This window comes from Crinia signifera, chromosome 12 (assembly GCF_055691185.1).
Source record: "Crinia signifera chromosome 12, ASM5569118v1, whole genome shotgun sequence".
In the NCBI taxonomy this organism is placed as follows: Eukaryota; Metazoa; Chordata; class Amphibia; order Anura; family Myobatrachidae; genus Crinia; species Crinia signifera.
The window spans coordinates 38,847,918-38,865,436 of record NC_139228.1 but is presented as its reverse complement, the minus strand read 5'-3'; the positions used below and the strand labels follow the sequence as shown (position 1 = coordinate 38,865,436).

At 44.6% G+C, this 17,519-nt stretch overlaps 1 protein-coding gene across 4 annotated transcripts in view; it reads right to left on the bottom strand.

The window, feature by feature from the left end:
• Nucleotides 1-17,072, bottom strand: part of NUMB (NUMB endocytic adaptor protein) — an 86,602-nt gene extending 69,530 nt beyond the window's left edge. For 2 of the 4 annotated variants that reach the window (XM_083166797.1, XM_083166799.1), the window contains exon 1: nt 16,872-17,072. The gene's annotated coding sequence lies outside the window, so the exon portion shown is untranslated. The remainder of the gene's footprint in view (nt 1-16,871) is intronic. The other 2 variants (XM_083166798.1, XM_083166800.1) reach the window with 1 other exon arrangement.
• Nucleotides 17,073-17,519: the final 447 nt, after the last annotated feature.

Here is a 17,519-nt window from a genome sequence, read left to right as displayed (position 1 = left end):
GCGTGGAGTTGAGAATAGAATAGTGTGGCGAGCGCAGCGAGCCACCGAGCCCGAAGCGTGGCGAGCGCAGCGAGCCCCGCGTGGGGACGCGGATACCTTCACAGGTAAATGCGTCCCCTCGCGGGCTTCACAGGTGTCCGTGGCCACGCGGACACCTGTGAAGTCCGCGAAGGGACGCGTTTATCTGTGAAGGTATCCGCGTCCCCTCGCTGCGCTCGCCACACTATTCTATTCTCAACTCCACGCCGACGTGGATAGTAGGGCATGAAAAGGTCGGAGGACGCGTACCGCCGCCGCTCGCCACGCTTCGGGTTGGCGTGGATCGTGGGGTGGCGTTAAAAATTTGGGGGGACATTTAAGGGTTAATTGTGCCTATTTGGGCTCTGTAGCCCATTTAACATTGATTCCTATGGCCAAATCGCGGGCATTGAGGCATTTTACATGAAAATCGCGGTCAATCAGCCTTTTTAACATTGTTCCCTATGGGAAAATCGCGGTCATCGCGGGCAGCAGATTTTTATGTACCCGCGATTTACCCGCGATGCCCGCGATTTTACCCCCGACGCCCGCGATTCCAATCGCTGGCGCCCTTCTAGGTAAAGAGTACCTTTGTCCTACCCAGTGTGTGGTGTGAAATTAATATTTGGTACTGGTGATATGTACGGCTTGGTGTGCCATTTATGCACAGATAGCAATAATAGTGTGAAATTATATCAAATTGCAGGTCATGATCTAAAAGTCAGAGAACTAACTGAGGCTGGGAACACACCTATAAAATAGTCAGAATGTTCTCAGATATTGGGTGATTGCGCTGACCATTGTAAAGTTGTGTACACTGTACTGTTGCCTATTAATGGCCTTTATGCTCTTCCAACAGCCAGGAAAGGGAGGTCGCATCTCAAGTACTGAATGGTTTGAGAGATAAAAGGGAAGGAGGGTTGTGGTGGGTTTATGAACTAATAAAGAGATAAATAGGAAGACAAAAAGGAAGTTGGGGGAAAAAAAAGAGGGGGAAAATAAATAAATAATAATAAAGAAATAAAATGAGAAAGATAAATGAACAAAAAATAAAAAACTGAAAAAAATAACTAAAATAAAAATGATATTGGCACTGAGGTTCAATGTCACCAGCTCTTTTGAGTACCTTTGGGGGTCTGTGCGGGTAGAAACTGTCTGTGTCTTTCCCGATTCCGGTCAATGATATTCCTGAGGAGCGGCTGTGCAGTGTGGAAATGCTGCTGTGATATTCCCCGTTGCAGTCATATGAACACTTGTATGGATCTCTGATGCTGCACTGCCAATCTACATTGGATTACTAAGGATAGTACTAACTGACTACTCAAGGATAATGATGTCAAGTTTTCCTGACCCTGGGACATTCCTGGGGTTGGATATAGATTTGATCCTTATCTAGAAAGTCTGGTTTGATTAGAGCGGCAGGTCTTTTTGTGTAATTTATTTAATAGGGGTTGGTATGGTCTGTATTACCGCAGTTTAGGAGACACTTCCTAGCTAATTTGTTAGTAATCTTTTTTTTATATCGTCATCACTCATGTTTGAGCATGCTGGGGCTTTATTTTTATTTGTCAACCACTCTTTGGAATCACTAAGACAGAGTCATACCGCGCTACCTAAAAGAGGAAGTAACCGAGCCACCGGTGTAAGTGCTGACGTGTCACAAGCACATCTTACAAGTTGCGCTGATCAGAAATACAGCTTGGTATCCTTGTCCTCCCCAAACTCCCCAGTACATTACTCTTTCATTGCTGCAGTGTGTTTAACAATAGCAGGTTCCAAATTCCAATCCACAAGAACACAGTCAACCTGACTGTTGCAGCAGCTCATGTTTACAGGATTTCTTTTGCTGTAAACTAATCTGGTCACCAGTGTATAGGTAAACATAAGGTGCTTGGGGTTTATTGAAGACTTTGGGAATTTCAGCAGTACAGTCAGATAAAAACTACACACAGCATTCAGAATATGAAGGTTATACATATGGCACTGTAGACAATTTTCTATTTATGATGCAATATGGCTACAGCCAATTCCCTATTTATACTAAAATATTACTCAGTACAAAAACACGTGGATGTGGTCAGGTGACTGCTTCCCTCCCCTTAACCTCTCCTATCCTGGTGAGAACTATACAATCAAATACATTGGCCTGCATTCATCACTGCTCTGAGAGCTTGCAAACACATGGTTAGCCAATTTACATTATTAAGCAACAATTTTAATGTTAAACCATTTTCAAAATGTAACATTTCCCAACACCTACATTACTCAGACCAGTGCTAATGTCCTCTCGTGGGAATACCTTTTTCTGTGCCACCAGTAGGAAGGGAGAGTGATAGCAACTGCCATTCAACCCCCCATCCCACTTGTTAAAAATTGATAAGCAGAGGCAGGTCCTTGCAGTGTGTAATGCCAGGCCTGCCCAGTAAGAACTCTCCGCACCAACTTATACAGCACAGTGTCATTAAGCAGCAGCATGGTCCAGGACTGAGAGAGCAAAACATTTACTCTCTGCCGCGGCCTGCTCTACACTACAGATGCTTACATTTGTAAGTAGCTCTTGAACCGGCTCATGAAATTAGTGTTCATTCTAGCACCTACCATCTTTTAAAACCCATGGAGTTCCTGTTCCCTGCCTGGGGTGTCGCTGTCTGCTGTAGTGCTTCTAGCACAGTGTGGTCTGTATATCAGCACTGATAAGAAAACCAGACCTGTGCTAGAAACACCACAGCAGACAGCGACACCTCGGGCAGGGAACAGGAACTGCAGGGGTTTCAAAAGATGGCGGGTGAATGAACACTAGAAATAATAAAAATGTTAACCCACAATCATTAACTGGCTACACTTTACAGATATTAATTGTTTCCATGCATACAGAACAAAAATCGCATTCGTTAAAATAAAGACCATAAATACTATTGAACTTACACATAAAAAAAAAAAAAAACATTGTGTGTGGGGGAGAGCTTGGTGGGGTCACAAGAGCTGTACACTACAAAACAGGCTGCACATTTAATTTGGTCTCTTTTTACTTAAAAACAAGAAAAACCATGCCCCTGAAAGAACAAACTAGAAATACTGCTAGGCACTGCAGAACTAGGTCACTTAAAGTTGAAAAACGAAGTTCCCTGGCCAGAGAGAGAATTTAAAGGAATTCTTTAAATAGAAACAGAGAGATGTGCCAGAAATTAGTCAATGAATTAATCACAATGTCCATATCAACTTCCCGGGCTAAAGTGCAGCTGATAAGCCTGACATCACAGCACAGTCATAAATAAATTACAGTGACACAATGTTTATCATGGAGGACCTAGGCACACAGATGTCAGCAATTGAAAATGAACAGAACAATGCCCTGATAACTATATCCACAGACATACCAAATAAACCAGTGCAAAAAAAGAAGAGGTACTTGTCTCATCTTATCATAAGGTAGTCGTTTCTGCCTAATATGTGGAGTCATACTAGGGAAACGCAGTCAGAATTAAGATCGAATTGGACGGCAGATAAGAACCACTTGAACCATCTAGTCTGCCCTTGTACATGCACACATCGGGAGCCAATTAACCTATCAGTATACTTTTGGATTATGGGAGGAAACAGATGCAAGGAAGGAGAGAAAATACAAACTCCAGACAGACAGTTGGGGCCGTGGTGTGAAACAATCCCATGACCTCAGTGTTGTGAAGCAGGAGGGGGTGAGCAGAAATAATGAATTCTGATCGCAGAAACAATTTAATTGCTTTGTCGGACCCCAGGCATCAAAAAACAACAACAAAAAAAAAAAAACAGAATTCTCACAAATAGTCATATTGGCTAAAAACACAACAGTGGCAAAACACTGGACAGGGTACACAGCAGCCACATACACACACTAAAATGAATTCCACAAGAACGCCCCAATTAAACGTATATGTACTAGGCGCTCCTAGTATAGGTCAGATTAGTAAAAAACTATTTATTAAAACACTTAAAATTATCTTATATTATATACACACGCGACATAAAATATAAAGTGCATAGTAACTATAAAGTGCTCGAAACGCACAGCGGGGTAATAATGGATTGCTCTGCTTACGACTTTCTTAGTGTTATTGGCTAGAATGAAGGGGGCCACATTTTTAAAATGACCATTATATATAGCATGATAATGAGCCAAACCTCCATTACACATACAGTATACTTAATGCCATTTTATTGGATTCTGTTACCTCTCCCCACCTCCTGGCTGGGTTTGTGAGCACTGGTCACTGGCATCACAAAGAGGGTGAATTTTTACCCTATTTGTCTGTGCTGCTTTAAGCTGGCAGCAGGAGCTACTGGCAGACCTGACTAAATAAACATGCCACTCATAAATCAGTCTTTGCTAAAAGAGCACCCGGTAGAGTTACAGCCAGGGAATTCCCAACTTTCAGCTGCAAATGAAGGATGGGAAGACTTAAAATGACACCTCTGGCTCCTCACACCTTTTATAAAAAACACAGAACATCAATGCCTACTAAACATCTAAAGTTTCAGATAAAGGGGGGGGGGGTACCCAATTAGTAAATCTGTGTGCTTTTGAGGCCGCAGCCCAGTTTTCTTGTTCTTGCAGATTTTGTTCTGTCTGTGGCAAGAGAAACAAAATCTCCAATAAGCTGCAGCTCACACTGGGTTATTAGGCAGCTCCTGGGGATACAACTGCCCCTGGTAAATCACTGTGGCTAATTGGTTACCCCTTAATGAGTTCACATCTTAATAAACATTCAGTAACTTCTAGTAAAAATGTCAAGGCATTGCACCATGTTTATAACGCTCTCATATTATTTATTGTATGTATATTTAGTTCTCTCTCAATCAGTTCCCTAAGGACAATTGAGCAATGGGCTAGGGAGTATATTGTTTTAGTGTATGAAGGGGCTATTGGAGTGTATGTGAGGAGGGGGCTGGGTGTTAGAGTAGTGTTCATTCTAGCACCCGCTAGATTTGAAAACCCATGCAGTTCCTCTTCCCTGCCTGGGGTGTCGCTGTCTGCTTTAGAGGTTCTAGCACAGTGTGGTCTGTATATCAGCACTGATATGCAAACCAGACCTGTGCTAGAAACACTAGAGCAGACAGCAACACCCCAGGCAGGGAAGAGGAACTGCATGGGTTTTCAAATATGGCGGGTGCTAGAATGAACACTATTAGAGTATACGTATGGGAGAGGGGGATGACAATGTTTTAGTATTTATTTAATCTCCCAAAAAATAGCTGCATAATGTGTGTAAGGTGCAAAGATGGAGATTGCTAGACTCTTCAGAGAATCAGGGAGATTGCTACCATTTCAGGGAGTATCCTGCAGAATGCAGGAAAGTAGGTAACTATTACCCCTTTCACATTGCCAAAATAACCCGGGTTGCTCACATAACAACCCGGGTTCGATGTGCGGTGTGAAAGCACCAAACCTTATAACCCGGGTCGAAGAACCTTGCAATTTGACCTTGGTTGTAAGAAGGGTTAAACCAAGCCAGGTTTAATGTGAATGCGCCGGACACGGCTTTGCGATGGGAAAGGAATATATGACTTTGTATAAAACGAACACCTCTGGTATAGTATGTGTTCAGTAGTTATGTATGAGACAACTATTTATAGGCTTTCTATAGTCTTGTGCATGAGACTAGCTAATCCCTCCCCCTACGGAAACAGCACAAGCTCTGTGCTATGGGAGAGGTCGCGCAAGCGGATCAGGAAACTACTGAGTTTTAATGCATACCAAGTGAATTAATCAGAAGTATCCCTCAGGGACTAATTACATTCAGAGATACATAAAGGGACAAAGGAATCAGGCCTCACATTACATAATCAATTCCAAGAATGGAACATAAAACAAACACAAGTACATTTACATAGCTTTGTAAAAAAAAAAAAAAATAATAATAATAATAATAATATATGCCCTTGATAAAGGAGGAGCACCTCCGAAACAGCTGTCCGGCAGATAGGGCCATGGGGGTCAAGCTATTGGTGATGTAAAGCTCCCCCTGAAGTTGGATATGTACTTCTTTATTTTTTCTGATGCTTGCTCAAAAATCGAGCAAAAAGAATATGGGTACTTGTGTATTATCACGGCGCCCCCGATCTTTTAATCACATCGCATGCCATACACCCGATTGTATGCGATGCGATTTTAGCCCCTTATGCGATAAAAAAAAATTGTATAAGCACCCTAATGGGTGCTTACAATGTTAAATGCACCCCCAAGCCACCCCCCCAGTATAAACGTGAACCCGAAGGGTGGCGAGCGGCGGCGGTACGAGTACTACGACCTTTTCATACCCCCACTATCCACATTGGCGTAGAATTGATTTTATAAAGTGTGGCGAGCGCAGCGAGCCCGAAGCGTGCATAACTTCACAGGTATACGCGTATACGCGTCCGCTCGCCACGCTTCAGTGTCTCGCTGTGCTCGCCACACTTTATAAAATCAACTCCACGCCGACGTGGATAGTGAGGTTATGAAAAGGTCATAGGACGCGTACCGCCGCCGCTCGCCACGCTTCGGGTTCACGTTTATAGTGGGGGGTGGTGTGGGGGTGCATTTAACATTGTAAGCACCCATTAGGGTGCATTTAACATTGTAAGCACCCATTAGGGTGCTTATACAACTTATAATCGCATCCCATCGCATTGTATGGCACTGTATGCCATATACAATGCCATACAATTTTTAAATTGTATGACATTGTACAATATCGAGCGATATCGCATACCATCGCATGCCTTATGGTATGCGATGCGATGGGCGCCGTGATAATACACAAGTACCAGAATATGAATTGGTCTTGGATCACCAACCCAAGGCACTCCAGGTTGCCACAGCACAGAGTTTGGGAACCGCTGGGTTATACACATATGGATGCTTATCAATTACTTCTGGGATATCAAGTTCCAGCTGATTTTGCTCCTATCAAATTCAGTTTATAGAACATTTCAAATAAGATTTAACAAACTCTATGTACAATGTGCCAGCTGAACATCCAACTATTCAGTGGACGCTGGATGGCATAAGGAGGAAAGAACCCAAACGCCACACTCAGTCCAGATACATGGAGTAATCCCTAAGGAAGCTGATGTGTAATGTCAATATGTTCTTCTTAGGATACAATGGGTGCAGATCAATTACTTTGTAGTCCCCAGACACAAATGGCAAACAAAGGCAGCAATTTTTGCCGCTCAGGTACAATCGCTGCTGGCACCGACATTTCTGCTCACGGTCTACTAAGGTGGCGAGCAGGAGGGTGTGAGAATTTCTCCATTTTGGCCATGTAAACTGGAATGGTGTGTAAATAGCATTATACACAATGCAGCGGGATCGAAAACATCACATGTATATATTTGCATATACTGTACTGTATCTGTATTATTTCAGAAGTCATGTGAATGTTCCCACATTCCCACATGGGAAGGGTGCATGATCACTTATTCACCATTTGCAGCTTTGCAGATTGAAAATGCCAACGTCACTGTGACATACATGTGTTCATTCCCGGTTATGATCAGCTGTTTAGCTCTAATCAGTACACTCTATGGATTCTAGCGGTTGCTGAGTAAGAACGTTTCAGCAGAAAGCTAAATAGTGGAAAACTAGAAAATAAAAAAAAGCAGAACTATACAAGGGGACATATACTGCATGCTAACTGCAGATAAGGCGCTAGAACCATACATTGATGTTATCTTTTCAATAGCACAAAAAGGATACTATACGCCCTGTGTGTGCTGATATAATCCAGTATAGGAACAAGCATAAGGAGGAATGCAAATGCTGCATATCTAAAGTCTGGGCTGCAGGAAGAATACAGTCCTGGAGTGTCGGTTACAGACTACTCCCTGATAATGCCGGCTGAATCCAAACTAAACAATGTAGAGAGCAGCTTCTATTTACACTAGGGACAAAAGTGTATCTATCTGTGCAGTAAGAAGCTGTAATGTGGGACGTACAGTAATGACTGACAACACGCTAGCTGGCAGATGCCATTATAGGCATGGTCACTAGTATACGCACACTGCAATGTTATCAGGGAACCGCAGGCCGCCTGCCTGGAACACAATTAGGTGAATTATAGTCACTGCAACCCATGTGCTATACAAATACTGCAATTATTGTACTAGAACCGCATTCAGACATTTGTCACATAAAGCAATGCCTCACATCATGCCACAGGCTGGTACTGCGCTACTGCCAGTGCTTGTATACGATCTGGCACTTTGTATGCTTTGAGGCTCCTCGGGTCAGTTCCACATACAACCTTTCACACCAAACCTGGTTATAAAAGTTTAGTGTGAAAGGGGTATTAAAGATGTGTGACAAAACACAACAGTTGGAGGTAGGAGGTGGACCTTGTGGAAGAATATAAGGAAGTACTGTAGTCACATACACTGTCTTAATGTAAATGTTTTCAGAAAATAAAATGTACATACAGAAAAGTCCTTTCCGGATACAAAAAAATGTATCAGAAAGCGATGTCCCCCTTGTAGTGGAAGGTATACAGTGATTATGCAATTAGTTTATATTATTTAAAACGTAAGCTGGCCCTTCTAAAGGTCAGAACATAATACATAGATGAAACAAAAGCTGGCAGAGTAGCGGTGGCAGACAGAAAGGAGCAGTCGGTGCAGAGGTTGGACGCTGTCAGTGATGACTATGTTGTGTACTGCACTCCAGAAGTTCCTCCTACGCCAAGCACCTCTGTAATAGTAACTTTACACTGCCAAGTAAGAGTATACACTGAAAAGAATACCGCTGGATAAGGAAAGAGCTGATGATACAGCGGATGTGTGACCCTGACAGGTAGAGTATGAAGACAGGGGTGGGGTCCTGGGCTGCACACCAATTGAGAGGTGCGACCATGCGGAGACCTTTCAGTAAAACTGAATACAAAGTCAAAGTTGCAGGTGCACAAATCAAACTCCCAATTTAATGAATATTGCAATAAAATTTTGCATTTTTAGCGAGGAAGACAAGAATATCTTCATTTTGGTTCTTGTTCCATAAAGGAGTTGTCTTGGCTTAGAGTATAGCGAGCCAAGCAGTGCACAAAGAGGGTTATTCTTGTTGGTTCACACGGGGGACAGATTTTGTGCATCTGCGCAGACGCAGGGTGCATGCGGCCATGGCGAACAGGGTGTCTGCTGGGCACACGCACCCAACACTGCAGGCTGGGAGGCAGCGGCAGGAAGTCGCGCCCATTGGAACACAGCGTTATATGGGCATGGAATTCACCATGTGACATGGGTGCTGGCAGCTGCCCACCCACTTCCTCTCGAGTGTGCACGCAAATCTAAGTGACCTAAGAGTCACTTTATGCGTGCACTCACCACATCATTCAATGGTCGGCGACCATTGAATGATTTGGGTGTTTCCACACAGCCTGCGAATGGGCTGCGCAGCTCGTGCGAACAAACGCAATGTGCAAGGGGGGGGGGGGCGGGCAAATTCACAGCCTTGTGAATCAACCAGAATAACCTCCAAAGTACCCATGTAACATAGGACTCGGACTTCATTTTGGAAATGAAACTGAAAGATAAAAAAGGGAATAAGAATTGAATCTTATACCCCTTTTATACCAAAAACGCCGGGTCGCACCCGGGTTTTTGATCCCCGCTTTCCCTGCTCCCTTATACACCGCCTCATCTCCAAGCGCCGCCACCGGGACCCGGACCGCTGCACTAGGGGCAAGCCCAGCATTAAGGTAATCTGCTGGGCTGCCCCCAGCCCCCGTGCACCCCCCAGAAGCCTCCCCCCCCCTCCGGGAGGTGAATGGATGCCACACACAGGGATCCATTCACCTCCTCCACTGCCGCTGTCTGCAGAGTATAGCAGACAGCAGCGCAGGCTGTCTGTGCCCCCCCCCCCCCCCCCCCCGTACGGAATTCTAACTAGAGACATCTTTATTATTTTCTATTTTTTTCCCCATTTAATAACCATAAAATTATTGTAAGGCTCAAATGCCATATACATGATAGAATTTTTTTAAAAAGTTTCCTAATATTAAATTCTTGTACCCGACAATAGTGCTATAACCTACACAGCAAAGACATAAACTTTTCCATCTTGAGGAATTTAAGTTGTACAAAAACAAACAAATACACACACAAATAAAACGTGACTTTCCACCTATGCTGCTTTCCCACTGCAGACCAGTTTAAAGTACTGGTAATCTTAAATGGTATTTAAAATGGTATTAGCATTCCCAATCCAGCAGTTTACCGTTTTAAATACCATTTAAGTACCATTCCCATTGCAGTGAACCGTGTAAAATGTAGAGTGCTAACCCCCCCCCCCCCCAGTGTAAAGAGTGCCTAATCCCTCTCCCCCACAATTGTAAACAGTGCATAACCCTCCGTACCTGCCCTGTGCCCCCACCTCCCCTCCCCTTGTACTTACCTGCACGGGGATGCAGGGCAGTGGGGAGGCAGCGGGGGTCTATGCAGGGTCCATGCGGGGTAAAGGCAGTCCCAGTGCCTGATGAGAACTAGTAGTTCTCACTTTGCGCATGTGTAATGAGTGCACGTGCATAATAATGAGCCGCTCATTACATATGCGCATATATAATGAGAGTCTCATTATTATGCACGTGCACTCATTACTCATGCACAAAGTGAGAACTACTAGTTCTCATCAGGTACTGGGACTGCCTGGAGGCATTCCCACTGCCTCTTAAACGTTATTTTAACGTGTAGGACTCTGCTTTAAAAACGGGTTGAAATACCATTTAACTTAAAACGGTAAATTGCGCTGAAAATCGGCAATTTACCGTTTTTTTGCTGCAGTGGGAAAGGGGCACTAGAAGTCAGTGAAAGGTCCAATTTAATTGTGTACAGTAATAGGGGAAAGCATTTAACTCAATTTTAGGTCACATGTTTGTACTCACTTAGCATCATATCCTATTACCGCCGATAAAAATCTCCCTATCCAATTATCAGGAGTTTTTCACATGAAAATACATAGTGTCTCCGAATAGCTGCGGACTTCTGTATTTTCATGGCACTAATCGCAGGTTTGGAAGTACTGAGGTAGATGACCCAAATGCACATAAGTGACCTCTTTCAGGACTTATAGGATAGCCCCGGTGTGCTAAATGCCCATAAGACTAGCATGATCGACTGAATAGTCGACATTCAGGACATGGCAAATGTTGACATTTAAACTGTTGACACCAGAAAGTCGACGTGCACGCATTTTTTTTTCCTAACAATAAAATACGGTCGACATATTAAACCTCAGCATTATGAAGATGTTGTCACTCTGACCATTTACCGGACCAGAGGGTATGGTGTGCTTATTACCCGTCTCACTGGAATTGTGAGGATTACTACACAAGATTAGACTACAAGAAGGGCTTTGGAAACAGATAATGGAATAAAACAAAGCCGGAAAAATTAAATCTGATTACGGGCTTTCATATACACAAGCATCTTTTCAGGAACAAGCAGTGTCAAACAGTATACTGCAGATATAAGACAGGCTAGTAGTATCCTAAAACCCTGCGATAGGCAAGCTATTATACATTCAATGAGACAGGTGCTGACTAAAGGCATTTTATATATAAAATTTAAAAAAAATTATTATTTTTTTTTTTTTTAACTCAAGGAGTACACATAAAATCCCATCCAAGCAAACCAAAAAAAAATAAAAATACACATGTAATACATGAATCTGGCGATGCTAGTAGCATACATGATGCAGAAGTCTCATGGCAGACAGTGTACTTTAGTATGTCCAACAACACATACTGAATTTGGATATGTAAAAGGTCCAGGGTTTGGGCCTATTTAATGTGCAGCTGTGTGCGGTCTTCCTCATACCTATATGCTGAGTAGGTATGAGATATTTAGGATTGTTCACTATACCAGTGGTCCTCACAGCACATAGCGATGCACTGAGTGATCTGTCAGGGCCAGTGTTCTCCAGTGAGAACACTGGCTCTGACGAGCGATTAACTAGACTTATCAAGCGTGCTGAATATTAATCAATCGTGCAAACCTAACGACTGGTTTGAACAATTATTGTTTAGAGTATGGATCCGAATGGCAATTGTTCAGAGCCCATAAACAAGTTCCTGTCCAAACCACCTGACCTTCCTCAAAGTCAACTGTAGCAAGTGATGGGAGATTTCCTTCTATATCGCACACAGTATGGAGGTGCTCCGTTTATCAAGCAGTCGCTCCGCCCCTCTTTTGTTTCTGCTGGACTTTCAGGCAAAGTATGACCAGCGCTAAGCATTGAAGTGCAATGGTTATAGGGAGGGCCACTGTGCAGAAAAACATTTTTCCAATACACGATAATCCAGCTTTTATTTGGACTGTACAATTAATTCTGAATAGTGTTACCACTGCAGAGAGCCGATCCCCTGAAAAATTACAATTCAACATTTAGAAACCTTTTTTGGCACAAAAGCAAAGGAAGACTGGCATTCATGGCTAAAAATATTGAAGTGGTGTCAACTTCAGGATCAAAAAGCTAAAACGCAGACTTCTTTGTCCTTTGCATATTGCGCATGTAAAGCCCAAAAAGACAATGTCTAACCGCAGAAGATGGCTAACCCCACCCTAAAGCTGCCCATACACGCTGCTAAGCCGGTGTGTGCTTTGAGGTGCGCGCTCCCGCGCACCTCATCGCACAGTACAAAAAGTATGTGCTTGCACATACTTTTTGTACTTAGGTTTCATCAAATTGCATCGCATTGCATGCACAACGCATGCACATGCAATGCAATGCAATGTGATCCCTGCTATTGCAGCCCACAACGCACGCCCGCATCGGGACATGTATGGGCAGCTTAAGTCCTGCTTTAGGTTTTCACACTCACTTTTGGAGTGACAACTTAGAGCACATTTTTTCTCACCCCTCAGGAGGCAGCGACAAGAAATGTCACACCTGAGGCCAAATGTGACTTTCAGGAATCTGAAACAATATTGTGGACTGAAAAAAATACAACAAATATGTACAGTAAAAAGTTCTACAAAAAGACATAACACAGAATTCAAGAGTAAACCTTTACATTCTTAAAGTATATCACGTCCTGTATTACTGCAGACAAATAACCGTGTATTTCAGCAAAGTTGCCAGTACGGATTTATCCAATGCATTCTTATATCTCTAGCATAGCAAGTCTAAATGCTGACACGGGTGATATACAGTATCACAAGTGCTCTGATAACTGACAATAACTCCAACTGTAAAGTGCAACGGAATCTGCTGCGCTATAGAAGAAAATTTTTATAAAACATAATAGTATTCATTCTATACAATTGTTAAGCACAATGGAATCTGCTGCGCTGCAAAAGAAACTGTAAATAAATAAAATTCTATTCCACTGTCAAGACAAAATAGAAAAAATGTCCAGAAGAGGTTGAAGTCCAAAGGCCATAAAACCTAATCCTACACAGCATTATCTAGTCAGCATGTTCTAAAGACTAAACACCAAGGATCGCGTTAACCAACCAGTTCTAGCCCCAGGAACCAAATGCTAGAGTCAGACTTTAAACCCTACAGTCACAAAGATCAATTAACAACTGTAAAAATAACAGCAAAGTTGTGGCAACCAATGTCACAGACAGGTACATCATCACAAGTATGCATTTACCAGTCACTAGATATATAGATTACAAATATATGTGATGCGCCATGAAGCCAGTACTGCAAATGTTTCCAAAAAACCCTCATTAGCATATTGAGTAAAAAAAGCTGCTGGAAGTATGGTTATTTGCATGGCTTATTGCCGTAATGTACAGTTTGGGCTACAATACTGGAAAAACACATACTGTACCAACGGGGGTGAAGTTTATGCCGCTTTCACACTGCAAAACTGCTCTGACCCGGTTTTTGAAACATTTCTTTAACCGGGTCAGAGCAAGTTAAACCCCTTTCACATTGAATCGACTAAATGGTAATTCACCAGTAATATACCACCCATTCCCTGGTACCTGGCCTGCCCCCCCCCCCCAGCTCCTCCAGACTGATCCGTACTGGCAGTGCCACCTGTCCGCACCAGGGGCTGCTCCCATCTGCACAGTGAGGATCCCCCCGAGTCCAGCTCGAGGAGTGCCGGGAAGGGTAGCTGTGATGCAGCGGATGGGAAGTATGGGAGGCAGCGCGTCCGTTCGTTGAATGGGCAGTGTGCGGCGGGGGTCCCTGCTGCAGATGGGAACTATTTGGAGGAGCTGTCACCCGGCATTCAATGAACGGACCCTGCTGCCTCCCCTAGTTCCCATCTGCCACATCACAGCTACCATTCCCGGCACTCCTGGAGCCGGACACTGGGGAATACTCACTTTGCGGATGGGAGAAGCCCAAGGTGCAGGCACTGGTACTGCCAGCACGGATCAGTCTGGAGAGCTGTCACCCGGCATTCAACAAATGGACCCCGCTGCCCTGATCCCCACGTACCAGGGGAGGGTGGGTGCAGGCCACGTACTATGGGAGGGGGGGCGCAGGCCAGGTACCAGGGGGGGGGGGGGGGACGACCGGTGTGGGATCCTTGTTTTTACCCGTTTTGAATTACCATTTTTCTTGAACTGGTAATTTAAAACTGGTGCTTTCACACTGCAGCTATAACCATTTTTAAACGGTTAAAAATTGGCAAATTACCAGATTATAGCTGCAGTGTGAAAGGGGTATTTCATTCTGTCACCCCCCTACACACCTGCATGTTTACCAAGAGTCACTGGAGGCTAAAGCCCCGTACACACGTGGGGAGATATATTGCTAGCAATATATTACTGAGCAATATATTGCTGTGTCTCCTTTTCATCAGCGACCAGAGATGGTCGCTGATGAAAAGGAACCTCTTCTGGGGGTGCCGCAGAGGTGATTAGCTGGTCACAGGAGCAAGCTCCTGCGACCAGCGATTACAATGGGCAGAAAACGGGAGCGCGCACCCGGTGATTTATCGCCGGGGCACACTTCCATCACTGGAAGTGGGACCATATTCCCAGCGATTAAAGCCCCTATCGCCCACAGCTTTAGAAACATTTATCAAATCTCAACAAACTTAAATGTATATCATGACAGCAAATGTATATTTCACAATCTGATGAGATTGAGTGCAATACCTTCTGAATATGAAACACTCCTGTGGAGACATGTACCACAAGTTGGGAAAGCGTGTCCTGTCATGACTTATTGCAGATATAACACTACAGATCTTCAGAGTAGTTTAATTTTTATCCCATATGAAAGTAACTTTATTGAACATCAATCTTTGAGGCAGATTTCATTCAGACAGAAGTTCACAGAACCTTGAAGGATGCACGGAATTCCGGGGTAGATGTAGGAATCAGTGATAAGTGAGGAGAAGCGATGTCTGTGTGTGCGTGTACATGTGGTAGGGAATATAGATTGTAAGCTCCACTGGGGCAGGGACTGATGTAAATGTTCAACTATTCTCTGTAAAGCGCTGCGGAATATGTATGCACTATATAAGAAACCGTTAATAAATAAATAAATAAAGTGCCCAGTACCGTATCACCGGCCAACAGATCCTGACTGTCCCTTTTTAAACGGGTGCCAGACGGGGTCCCGACAGGCATTTACCCGATGTCGGGATCCCGACTGTCAAAACACCGACAGCCGGGTTCCTGACGGGTATTTTCCTTAGTGGGAGTCCACGACCCCCATAAAGGGAGAATATGTGGCTCGCGTGGCTTTTTTGCGCTCGCCATGCTGACTGGGTCCGGCCAGTCGGGATCCCGACGTCGGGCTAATGACTGTCGGACCCCTGTACCACACCCTTTTTAAAACCAGCATGTTACTTAACAGTCAGGAGCTGATCGGCCGATGATAACAGTACCAGGCACTTAATCACTTCTCCTCCCTTATCACTGCTTCATACTAGCGATGGCCATCAACACATGCATGGTGGACATGCTTGAAGGACCTGTGCAGTAGGTAGGTGTGTGTGTGTGATTGCCCAGTGATCACCACCAGGTAGGTGTGTGTTGGGTGCCTGATGACACTCCAACATCAGAATCCCAACTGTTAAATGCCCGACAGTCGGGATACCGACTGACAGGGACTATTCGCCCTAGTGGGGGCCCACGACCCCCATAGAGGAGAAACAGAACCTGTGACAAAGTCCCAGCAGTTGGGATTCCAATGTCGGACTAATAACTGTTGGAATCCCGACACCACACTTGTGTGTTTCTGTGGAAAAGAGAGAATAAACTGTGCAGTCAATGACGTGCGATAGTGGAGAACTGTGCAGTAATCACAAGGTGTGCTGTGGTGGTGGGGACACTGCAGTATTCGCCAGGTGAGGCTATGGGGTATGTAAGTATGTGGTGGTGCTCTGTGCAGTATTTACCAGGTGAGGAAATGAGGTGTATATGTGGTGGGACTTAGTGGTGATGGCATGTGTGGGCAGGGAGATGGGCTGCTCAGTAATTATCACATTGGCCAATGGCATGGCAAAACTGCCCAGCAAAGCAAAAGTGTGGCCTGTTTTCAAATATAGTGAACAAGCCCAAAGCCCTTCAGCTCATACTCCTAATGATCTGAGTTATTAACAATACACCAACATTACTACGAATTATAAATACTACCAATAACATACTAACTACTATTAATAAGACGGTTATAGGGCATAGCTGTGAGTCCCATTGCTGGCAGGACAAGCCCGCTAGGCTCGCCCAAAGCCCTGGTGTAGCACACAAGTAGCGCTCCTCTCAGTGCTACTGAGTGAGGGCTCAGGTCACATCACGTGACACGCTGGGGAAAAAACTCTTCCACATAGGTGTTGCTGCTGTTACTACACCATGAGAGAGGGAATCCCCCACCCGGTCTCCCGGGACGAACAAGCCCGTCGCTAAGAAACACACAGGCGGCCTGAGTTTACCTGACGGGGCGGTGGCCGATCCGTCCTCCCAATCCCACTCTGCAGCTCCAGTCCAGTTACCAGGTCTCTCACCTGCCCGGTCACAACCTAACCCGACACCTATCGCTACTCTCACCCAGCCGGGACACCACCCAATGAGAGCGCCGCCTTTGACACACAAGACGACTGTCATTGGCCCGCCGCCCTGTCCCTCTCATATTTCCCTGCCTCCAGCTTCACACCCCCTCCTCTCTCTCCCACCTTCCTGCGTAACCTTACCGTAGGTCCTTACACCCGCCCTTCCGCTACCTTATTGGTCACTTTCACCTCACTGAATTCTAATTGGTTTATGGCAGAGATGTGGAAAGTAGCTGATTGGGTAGAGAATGAGGAGGGCATATCTGCGAATGAGGAGGGCATATCCGGCGTGCAGCAGCTGCTCTGCTGTGTTTGGTTGCTCTGTGCCTGTGCCATGGTAGTGCCAGTGTTATTACACCCGAGGGAGGGGAAGTGGCGCACTGATATTTGCGTTGGTTCTCGCTGCGAGAATTTCACTTTCCCAATAGTTGGGTGTAGTATATGGCTGACATGATACAACTGCGTCAGTCTATTACACTGAATTTGAGCTATGTAAAAGCAATCAAAAAAATAAGCTTCTCGTCAGATGCA